Genomic DNA, 11,567 nt, shown 5'->3' on the forward strand with positions numbered 1-11,567 from the left:
GTCTCACTAATTTAGAAGATCTTCACTTAGCCTGGAAAAAGAGTCTGTTGCTCTATAAAAAGCCCTCCGTAAAGCTAGGACATCTTTCTACTCATCACTAATTGAAGAAAATAAGATCAACCCCAGGTTTCTTTTCAGCACTGTAGCCAGGCTGACAAAGAGTCAGAGCTCTATTGAGCTGAGTATTCCATTAACTTTAACTAGTAATGACTTCATGACTTTCTTTGCTAACAAAATTTTAACTATTAGAGAAAAAATTACTCATAACCATCCCAAAGACGTATCGTTATCTTTGGCTGCTTTCAGTGATGCCGGTATTTGGTTAGACTCTTTCTCTCCGATTGTTCTGTCTGAGTTATTTTCATTAGTTACTTCATCCAAACCATCAACATGTCTATTAGACCCCATTCCTACCAGGCTGCTCAAGGAAGCCCTACCATTATTTAATGCTTCGATCTTAAATATGATCAATCTATCTTTGTTAGTTGGCTATGTACCACAGGCTTTTAAGGTGGCAGTAATTAAACCATTACTTAAAAAGCCATCACTTGACCCAGCTATCTTAGCTAATTATAGGCCAATCTCCAACCTTCCTTTTCTCTCAAAAATTCTTGAAAGGGTAGTTGTAAAACAGCTAACTGATCATCTGCAGAGGAATGGTCTATTTGACGAGTTTCAGTCAGGTTTTAGAATTCATCATAGTACAGAAACAGCATTAGTGAAGGTTACAAATGATCTTCTTATGGCCTCGGACAGTGGACTCGTCTCTGTGCTTGTTCTGTTAGACCTCAGTGCTGCTTTTGATACTGTTGACCATAAAATTTTATTACAGAGATTAGAGCATGCCATAGGTATTAAAGGCACTGCGCTGCGGTGGTTTGAATCATATTTGTCTAATAGATTACAATTTGTTCATGTAAATGGGGAATCTTCTTCACAGACTAAAGTTAATTATGGAGTTCCACAAGGTTCTGTGCTAGGACCAATTTTATTCACTTTATACATGCTTCCCTTAGGCAGTATTATTAGATGATATTGCTTAAATTTTCATTGTTACGCAGATGATACCCAGCTTTATCTATCCATGAAGCCAGAGGACACACACCAATTAGCTAAACTGCAGGATTGTCTTACAGACATAAAGACATGGATGACCTCTAATTTCCTGCTTTTAAACGCAGATAAAACTGAAGTTATTGTACTTGGCCCCACAAATCTTATAAACATGGTGTCTAACCAGATCCTTACTCTGGATGGCATTACCCTGACCTCTAGTAATACTGTGAGAAATCTTGGAGTCATTTTTGATCAGGATATGTCATTCAAAGCGCATATTAAACAAATATGTAGGACTGCTTTTTTGCATTTACGCAATATCTCTAAAATTAGAAAGGTCTTGTCTCAGAGTGATGCTGAAAAACTAATTCATGCATTTATTTCCTCTAGGCTGGACTATTGTAATTCATTATTATCAGGTTGTCCTAAAAGTTCCCTAAAAGCCTTCAGTTAATTCAAAATGCTGCAGCTAGAGTACTAACGGGGACTAGAAGGAGAGAGCATATCTCACCCATATTGGCCTCTCTTCATTGGCTTCCTGTTAATTCTAGAACAGAATTTAAAATTCTTCTTCTTACTTATAAGGTTTTGAATAATCAGGTCCCATCTCATCTTAGGGACCTCGAAGTACCATATCACCCCAATAGAGTGCTTCGCTCTCAGACTGCAGGCTTACTTGTAGTTCCTAGGGTTTGTAAGAGTAGAATGGGAGGCAGAGCCTTCAGCTTTCAGGCTCCTCTCCTGTGGAACCAGCTCCCAATTCAGATCAGGGAGACAGACACCCTCTCTACTTTTAAGATTAGGCTTAAAACTTTCCTTTTTGCTAAAGCTTATAGTTAGGGCTGGATCAGGTGACCCTGAACCATCCCTTAGTTATGCTGCTATAGACGTAGACTGCTGGGGGGTTCCCATGATGCACTGTTTCTTTCTCTTTTTGCTCTGTATGCACCACTCTGCATTTAATCATTAGTGATCGATCTCTGCTCCCCTCCACAGCATGTCTTTTTCCTGGTTCTCTCCCTCAGCCCCAACCAGTCCCAGCAGAAGACTGCCCCTCCCTGAGCCTGGTTCTGCTGGAGGTTTCTTCCTGTTAAAAGGGAGTTTTTCCTTCCCACTGTAGCCAAGTGCTTGCTCACAGGGGGTCGTTTTGACCGTTGGGGTTTTACATAATTATTGTATGGCCTTGCCTTACAATATAAAGCGCCTTGGGGCAACTGTTTGTTGTGATTTGGCGCTATATAAAAAAAAATTGATTGATTGAAATTATGCACGTGACTATATATAATTACAAAATAATCATGATATCGTATTATCACCAGCACAACTTATATATTCATATTATGTTGTCCCGGCGTATATTATCGTTTGTTCTGCATCACATGTCGTATGCATGCATATATCTTTTGCACCATGTAGTTTTGCACGTCTCTGTTGGGATTACGGCCTTGAAGCAAGGACGGTGTCTGTGGGTGTTTGTTATGTCGGGGAGCCCACACGTGTCGTTATGCAAGCCTCAGCATCTGCAATGGAAAGATGTAGGTCAGTTTGTGACCCGAGCAGTGTGTGCTTCTGATTTTCAAGCCCAAGACGAGGAAGGCTGGGAGTTCAGCCCCTCAACACAAATCTACCGAAAAACTTTAGGGATGCTCACCAGTGCACACCCTGCTGTACATGACCTTTGTTGACCAGAGATGGCAGGTACTCTGCTCCCGCTAACAGCAGAGGAGGAGGCTGGCCTCACAGACCTCCCAGAAACTCTTTGGGTCAAAAACCCCACTGATGTGGGACTTAAGTCCATAGCTCCAGTACAGTTGAAACCTAGATCCGATTGGAGGCCCAGAGCACGCCAATATCCACTCAAAGCAGACGCACAAGATGGTATCAAACCTGTGATTGATGGGTTGTTAAAAGCAGGAATTCTTAGGGAATGTCCTGATTCGCCATGTAACACACCTGTATTTCCCATCAAAAAGGCAAATGGCGTCGACTGGCGTCTGATACAAGATCTCAGGCTCGTAAACGCAGCTATTGAAACAAGAGTTCCTTTAGTGCCAGATCCACACACGTTGTTAAACTCACTGAGGCCAAGCAGCACGTTTTTTTTTTTTTACAGTGATCGATCTGAGTAATGCTTTTTTCTCAGTCCCAATTCACCCAGATTCTCAGTTCTGGTTTGCGTTTACACATGCTGGCAAACAATATACATACACCAGACTGCCTCAGGGTTTTTCAGTGAGCCCAACTATTTTCACACAGGCTATTACTAGTTGTTTATCCACGTTCACACCCCCATGTGGAAGTCAAGTTCTTGTGTGTTGATGACATTTTGATTGCATCTGATACTGCTGAGAGCTGTAAAGTTGACTCTCTAGCCCTTTTGGCTCATTTAGCAAAGACAGGAAATAAAGTGAAAAAGGAGAAGATGCAGTGGGTGTGGCCAAGTGTTGATTATTTGGGACACACACTTACTGCTGAAGGGAGACAAATCCAGCAGCAGAGGAAATTGGCTATTGTAAACACTCCCAAGCCTGTGACCAAGAAACAGATGATGGCCTTTTTGGGCCTTTGTAATTATTGCAGAGCGTGGATTCCATCCTACGCTGCCAAAACGCAACTGCTGCTGAATTTGATCTATGACACCCACATGGGACTGACAGACAGGATCACGTGGACTAAAGACGCAGAAAAGCAGTTCTGTGATTTGAAAGTAGAACTCTCGTCTTCTACTGTGCTCTCACTTCCTGATTATTCTAAACCGTTCACACAAACAGTTGATTGCAGATCTGGCTTTATGCAGTCAGTGCTCCTGCAACCTTACCGAGGCAAATTGAAACCAATTGCAAATTCCTACAGTTCAAAAAGGTTAGACCCTGTGGCACAGGCACTGCCCCCTTGTGTTCAAGCTGTGTGCGCCGCAGCCATGGCTGTTGAGTCATCAGCTGATGTTGTTTTGTTTCACCCCACAACACTGTTAGTGCCACATGCTGTGGATGTGTTATTGCTACAGGCTAAAATGAATTTTTTGTCACCAGCCAGACATTTATCTTATACTGCTACGTTGCTGTCACAACCCCACGTGGTCATAAAGCGATGTACCACACTGAATCCAGCTACCCTCCTCCCCACTGAGGAGGAAGGAAACCCCCACAGCTGTGTTGTTGTTACTGAAAGTCTCCAACTCCCCAGAGCCGATTTGACGGATACTCCCCTGTCTGAGGGAGAAGTCTGGTTTGTTGACAGTTCTTGTTCCAAGAACGCTAAAGGAGAGACGCAGACAGGATATGCTGTAGTGACATCACAGAATGATGTAATTGAAGCAAAACAGATAGCGCACACACATTCAGCTCAGGCTGACCAGAGCTTGTATCCTAGCCAAAGGCAAAAAAGTAGCCGTTTACACAGATAGTCAATATGCATTCTCAACAGTCTTTCTTCGCTAAACAATGGGAGTGAAGAGGAATGGTGACGTTGTCTACTGGCAAGCCCATAACATGCTGCTCTTCTAAAAAGCCTTTTATCTGCTATTTGTTTACCCACCTCATTGGCTCTGTGCAAGTGTGTAGCACACACCAAAGGTACAGACATGGTATCTATTGGTAACAGATTCGCTGACGAAATTGCTAAAACCGCTGCTTCAGGCACGTTTGGAATATCTGACATCTATTCCGCAGAAGTTGACCCCACCTTGATCGATGCTGAGATACTGAGGAGCTGCCAACAGGGGGCTCCATTAACAGAAAAGACTTTGGACAGATAAAGGAGCTGTACTCAACACGAAGCAACTTTATTGCATTAATGACAGGCTGGTCCTACCCCGTAGATTGTTTAAAGCAGTAGCCGTTTTGTCACACGGGCCGAGTCATGTATCCACAGGAGGGATGGTAGCCCTCATTAGCAAACATTTCGCAACATTTGGGTTTAATACTTACTCAAAACACTATTGTCAAATGTGTCCAACATGTATTAGGCACAATCCACAGGGGAACGTGAGACCAAAACGAGGCCAGTTTCCACAGCCAAAATATCCATTCCACACACTCCACATGGATTTCATTGAACTCAGAGTGGACCATATAAATACTGTTTGGTCCTCATTGACGCTCTTTCCAAATGGGTTGAAATCATTTCATCTACAAAAGCTGATGCACTGGCTGTAGCAAAAGCCATTTGTAAGACTATTATGCCAAATTTTGGCATCCCAGAAATCATTTACAGTGATAATGGTCCTCATTTCGTAAATGTGATATCAAGGCTGGCAGATAATTTGCAAATAACTTTGAAAAACCATTGTGCCTATCACCCACAAAGTGCAGGGTTGGTAGAGAGAACCAATGGAACTGTTAAAAACAGACTCAAAAAATGCATGGACGAAACGAGAAGGCCATGGCCAGAATGTTTGGACCTGGTTAAACTCTACATGCGTATTACACCAGCAGGAGCGGTCCTCACACCATTTGAAGTTTTATATGGTAAACCTTATAGGTTACCAGTGTTCCCAAAAGACTTGGAAATTGCTGATGAAGAGTCCACATTAGCTGATTATATGAGAAAATTATTACAAGAGAAAGATGTGTCAAAATGGAATTTACTGCCATCTGATTCTTTGTCACCACAGGACAGTCCACTGGTTCAACCCGGTGATTGGGTGTTCGTGAAGGTCATCAAAAGAAAGTGCTGGTCCAGCCCATGCTGGGAGGGGCCATAGCAAGTGCTGCTGACGACACCCACCGCTGTGAAAATCACCGAGCGACCCAGTTGGATCCACCTAAGCCAGTGTAAGCTACAGCGTGTGGTAGACCCACCAACGAGTAGTGGGGAAGTCTGACTACAAAGGGGTTTCACCGTTTAGGGGTGATTCGTCTCCACGTCAGTGAAGCAACCACCTGATCCCTACTCATTTAGTGTGAAGTGTTTTGGTGACACTGTAAGCTGAGTAACAATGTTACTGGAGGATGCTCCGATGGGATGGCGTGTTCCGGCTGAAAAACAGCAGCAAGAACATCGTGGTCACCAGCATTGCAAAAGTAACTGTTGTGTTGTGGTCTTAGTGTGTGGGATAGTGATTGGATTTCTCACATTGATTGGGCGCTTTATCAACTACACCGCCACCTCCAACAACATGACTAACTGCTATGTTTGTGCTCGTATGCCAACGTCGACATCTCTCCACAACGTCTATACGACTGCCCCCAAGGCCGCGGAGCTAGGATGCCTGATGGCGATGGCCACGTACCCCGGCAAGGGTAAGACAATGACACAAGCAGACTACTCACAGCCATATGAGACAAAGGACCCTCCACTCAACCTCGAGTGCAAGAAACCACGTCCCACTGTGTACCAGGCTTGGCCACAAGCGACCTCACCCCAGGTGATGGAGGGTGTTGCCCACTATGGCTTCTATGAAGGGTGTGTAATAGGACGTGGAACAAACAACGTAGGAAAAACACCACCCTCTCTCTGTAACTTCACTTACACGTATTGTGCATACGTTAATGAGACGGCTGCTCTGTACTGGCAAGATCTCGCCTTGTTCAACAAGGTCAGCAGGGTTCGGATGTCAGATAGAGCGTGGTGTAAAGACAGCCCGTATAGATGCTTTTGCTCATCCACTGTTCCATCATCAAAGGGTACCAGAGTCCTGTTGAACCACAATTGGCAGTGTGGCACGAACATATACACCAGTCTACCTCCGAACTGGTCTGGAAGTCTGCAGTTTGGTGACACTGCATCAGGCTCTGGTGTACATCCCGAGAGACCGTCTTCTCAAACTACCCGACCAGCTCCAACCAACTCCACTTGACTACCTGAGTGAACCCGAGACCCCAGCTCATCGCCAGACCAAGCGAGGTTATGAAGAAATTCCGAAGGACCACCACATCTTCTCCACAGGACAAGACATCGCCATGGCCCTCTTTCCCAAACTTTGGGATCTCCGCAGTAAGAAGAGAAGTGGAATTCACCAGATACAAATTCCTGCAGTTCATGAATTCATCCTTGACCTTCGCAAAGGCCACTTCGGAGGAACTCACCGCTCTACGACTGATGGTGCTCCAGAATCGCATGGTTCTCGACCTTCTGACCGCACCACAGGGAGGTGTGTGCGTAATAGTGGGAACTGCATGCTGCACCTTCATACCGGACAACACTGCAGACAGCGGAACCATCCAAAGGGCCATCGCTGAAATGACCACCACCAGGAACGCTGTGCTGACTACCATGAACTCGAAAAGCTGGGACTTCTGGTCTTGGTTCACATCAGGAACTTGGTGGCAACTCCTTTTGAAAACGTGTATACCACTCATTGTTGTTTTGATTATGTTTTGTGTTCTAATGCTCTGTGTGCTTTCATGTATTCATAGCATGTTCTCTCACGTGATGACTCATTCCTTCCTACAGCACCAAGTCCTAAAGCAACAACAGCAAGAAGAACCCAGTGACCCTGAACCTGTGCAGCTTGTCGGTATCAGTGTGGTATATAAAAATGTGTGATGCCTTAATGATGTGCTTATTGAAAATGTGTATACAAGTGATAAGCATCTGATGTTATGCATTCACATACAATAAACAGGAGGGAAATGTTAGAGAAATTATGCACCTGACTATATATCATCACAAAATAATCATATCATCGTATTATCACCAGCACAACTTATATATTCATATTATGTTGTCCAGACGTATATTATCGTTTGTTCTGCATCACATGTCGTATGCATGCATATATCTTTTGCACCATGTAGTTTTGCACGTCTCTGTTGGGATTACGGCCTTGAAGCAAGGACGGTGTCTGTGGGAGGACAGCAAAACAATGGAATTGATGTGTACCGGATGGATTCACGTATGTCGGGTGACATGTTTGATGGGGGTAATGGAGTACAGGCAGACAGCAGCAAACCTACACATATTAGCTTGCCATAGCTCACCAGCTGCACAGGATGTTTTGCTCCTATTCATTGCTTTTATTCATGATATTCACAATAACCGACAATGTCATCACACCCAGCTTGTATGTCACTTTTGCTTAATAAAAACACTGTGCACAGGAAGTCAGTTTGACGAGAGTCGAGAGAGAGGTGGTGACTGCTCTGAGACTGCTCTTCCCGCTGCATGCAGTTGACAAAAGAATTGCTGGTCTCGTGTTCACTCATTTATAGATGTCCGTAAGGGGTAATGTGTTTTGACCCTGACAATATATATATATATATATATATATATATATATATATATATATATATATATATATATATATATACACACACACACACACACACACTAACAGGCTTAAAAAGAAAATGGACACTATTATTAATGAAACAATCAGGCTTTGTGAATAAAAGACCTATACATAACATTAGATTGGTAAACCTTTATAGTGACTTAATTGAAGACAAAGGATTCATTCTATTCCTTAACTTTTATAAGGCCTTTGATAAACTAGAGCATCAATTTCTTTTTCAAGTACTGCAGGCATATGGCTTTGGACCTAAACTGTGTAATGTAATTGAAACATTCTATAGAGATACTACTAGTACAGTGACACTTCCAACTGGTACCACACCACGCTTCTCTTTAAATAGAGGAGTAAAACAAGGATGCAATATTTCACCATTCCTATTCATAATGGCAGTTGAAATGCTGGCCATTATGCTTAAAAATTCAAGTATAGAAAAATTGAACATTTTTAGTAAACAGCTTATGATTAGTCAACTTGCTGACGACACATCTATCTTCCTCAAAAATTTATAACAAATTCCTGTAGTATTAAACTTAATTGACCTCCTCTCTGAAGCATATGGTTTGACACTTAATCGTAATAAATGTGAACTTATGGCCATACACGATTGTAACCTTTTAGAAGCATATAATATTCCAATAAAATCTTGTGTAAAATATCTGGGCATTAGCCTAACTAAAGATACAGCTGCAAGTAACTCATTAAATATACACCCAAAAATTAAATCAGCGTAAATCTAAGTTGAATTCTTGGCTACAACGAGACCTAACAGTTTTTGGAAGAACATATTTAACTAAAATGGAATCTGAAGCAAGATGTATTTATCCAGCCTACTCTATGGCGATCCCAGACAAATCAATAAAAGCCATAAACAAGCTCAACTTTAACTTTGTCTGGAAAAACAAAGTTCACTATATTAAAAAAATCTGAAACCATAAAAGAATACAAGGAAGGTGGACTTCAAGTAATTGACTTTGAGTATTTAAATACTGTACTAAAAATAAAATGGTGAAAATCTTTCCTAACTGAAAAAAATAGCATTTGGTTCTGCCTCTCCAAAGGCCTATTTGATAAAATGGGAGGTACTGAATTCATCCTTAGATGTGATTTTAATGTTGATAAATTACCAGTTAAACTATCATCCTTTCTTAAACTTAAGTCCTGTTAAGCTGGAAACTTATGTACAACTACAATTTTACTCCACATCAAACCCCAATATGGAACAACAGATATGTACTTTGCAACAGAAAATCTATTTTCTTGCAGAACTGGATGGATAAAGGAGTGTGGTCAATACACCAGCTAATGGATGACCAAGGAAACTGGTTATCATTTGAAAACTTCTGCACCCTACACAATATTACATGTCGAAGGGCAGAATTTAAAAAAATCTCCAAAGCAATCCCTCAAGCTCTCAAACGCCTAATAGAGAGCATGGAAATGAACAATCTGCCTGCTCCTAACCTCCCAAACCTGCAAATCTATGAACAAAATTTTTTAGAAAAAAATATACCCAACAAAACTATCAAAAAATGTTTAAATAATCAATGATTCCCCATAAAACCAAATAGAAACTCAATCATCCAAAAATTTTCTGAAGGTGAAAAAAAAAATAAAAATAAAATAAAATTAGAACTGAATATCTAAAATTTCCCATTAGTCCCAAAACAAAAGAAACACACTGTAAAATTTTAAATGAAATGTATCCATCCAGGGAACTGCTTAGAAAAAGATTTAATATAGAACAAAACAACTGTATATTCTGTGATAACGACATTGAAACAACCAAACATTTATTTTACCAGTGCATATATTCCAGGACATTTTGGGACACTTGTGAAACTGGCTATCTTCAAGAATCCAGCTACAAAAAATTTTTATACATACATGTAAATGTAAGGAAATAAAGCCCATTTTCATTGTTTAAAAAAACAAATGCAAGATAACTATGTAAAATCCCTTAAACAGATGACATGTAAAAATGCACCATCTCTGATGGAAGCCATAGAAGATCTACAACTTTTTGCTGCCCTCTAATGTTTGTATATGGATGCATATCTTTTTTTGTGTGTGTCTCTTCGTTTCTTCTTTTGTTAAGTTACCAGTGCCTTGTAAACCGCACTAGAATGTTTCAAATTGTTAAATGCCAAGATGGTTTATAGATTTAATTATTTAAAAAAAAAAAAGCGCCCGGCGGCTTCAGTTACAGCCAATAAGAATAAAGTTTTAAGAAAAAAAAACCTTAAAACATCCCCACTCGTAGAACATAAAATCCTCCGTAAATAGGTAACTCACCCTCTTCACTACTTTAAAAACAGCATTGCCGTTATCAGTGAAAAAAATAACTCTGGTCACTGTCTTCCACTAATAACGCAACCGAAGCGAGCACCCAGCTGCTGCTGCTGCTGCTGCTGCTGCTGCTGATGATGATGATGATGCTTCTTCTTCTTCTCCTTATGGATTTCCGGCAGGCTGCGCGCCAGTCAGCGCATTGCTGCCTTTCACTGGCAGACCATGACTACTACACTCTACTCACAGACTATGCTGCAAGCCAGAGCTGAACACAAAATCCATCGGGGGATTGTAGACCTCTTGCTGACGTGCAGACGGATCAAGCAGCACTTTAATAGAAACAAACTTAAAACCAAGATCTAAAAGATGCGAAAAAAGAACTCTCCTCTGCTCAGAAAATCTTTTACAAGCGAGTACACTGAACTCTACAATACGTATTGGGGCTTCCCAAATCGATGCCTGACCTAAATAAAATAATGCATAAGCAACAACTAAAGGGAATTTACAAAACAACAGATTACACTGATCTCAAAAATGACCCAGGCCACTGGCAAAAAAAAAAAAGAAAAAGGAAAAAAAAGAAATCCACCAAAACTTGTGATTTTTTCATCACTGCGTCTCTGACTCAAAAAGCAAACAAGCATAATTTGGCCACAGGGGCCCATTACAATTCCGCCATTTTTGCAGCGGTCGGATCTGTTATGTTTATTTAGGTCAGGCATCGATTTGGGCACTCCAATGCTCTGTTACCTTCGGTCGCGTTATTTTGGCTCCGACCACGCTGCTTTTCAAGTAGAATTCCTTCGTGAATAGGGTGAGTTACCTATTTGCAAAACGTTTTCTGTTTTATCGTGCATGGATGTTGCGTGGGGTTGATAGTGATTCATGCCGAGTGGGGATGTTTGAAGTTTTTTGGCATTACTGGATTGTTGGTTAAGGGCTAAGCTAACTAGCCGCTATATGGTCTGCTTAGACAATGTCTGCT

This window comes from Thalassophryne amazonica, chromosome 9 (assembly GCF_902500255.1).
Source record: "Thalassophryne amazonica chromosome 9, fThaAma1.1, whole genome shotgun sequence".
Classification (NCBI taxonomy): Eukaryota; Metazoa; Chordata; class Actinopteri; order Batrachoidiformes; family Batrachoididae; genus Thalassophryne; species Thalassophryne amazonica.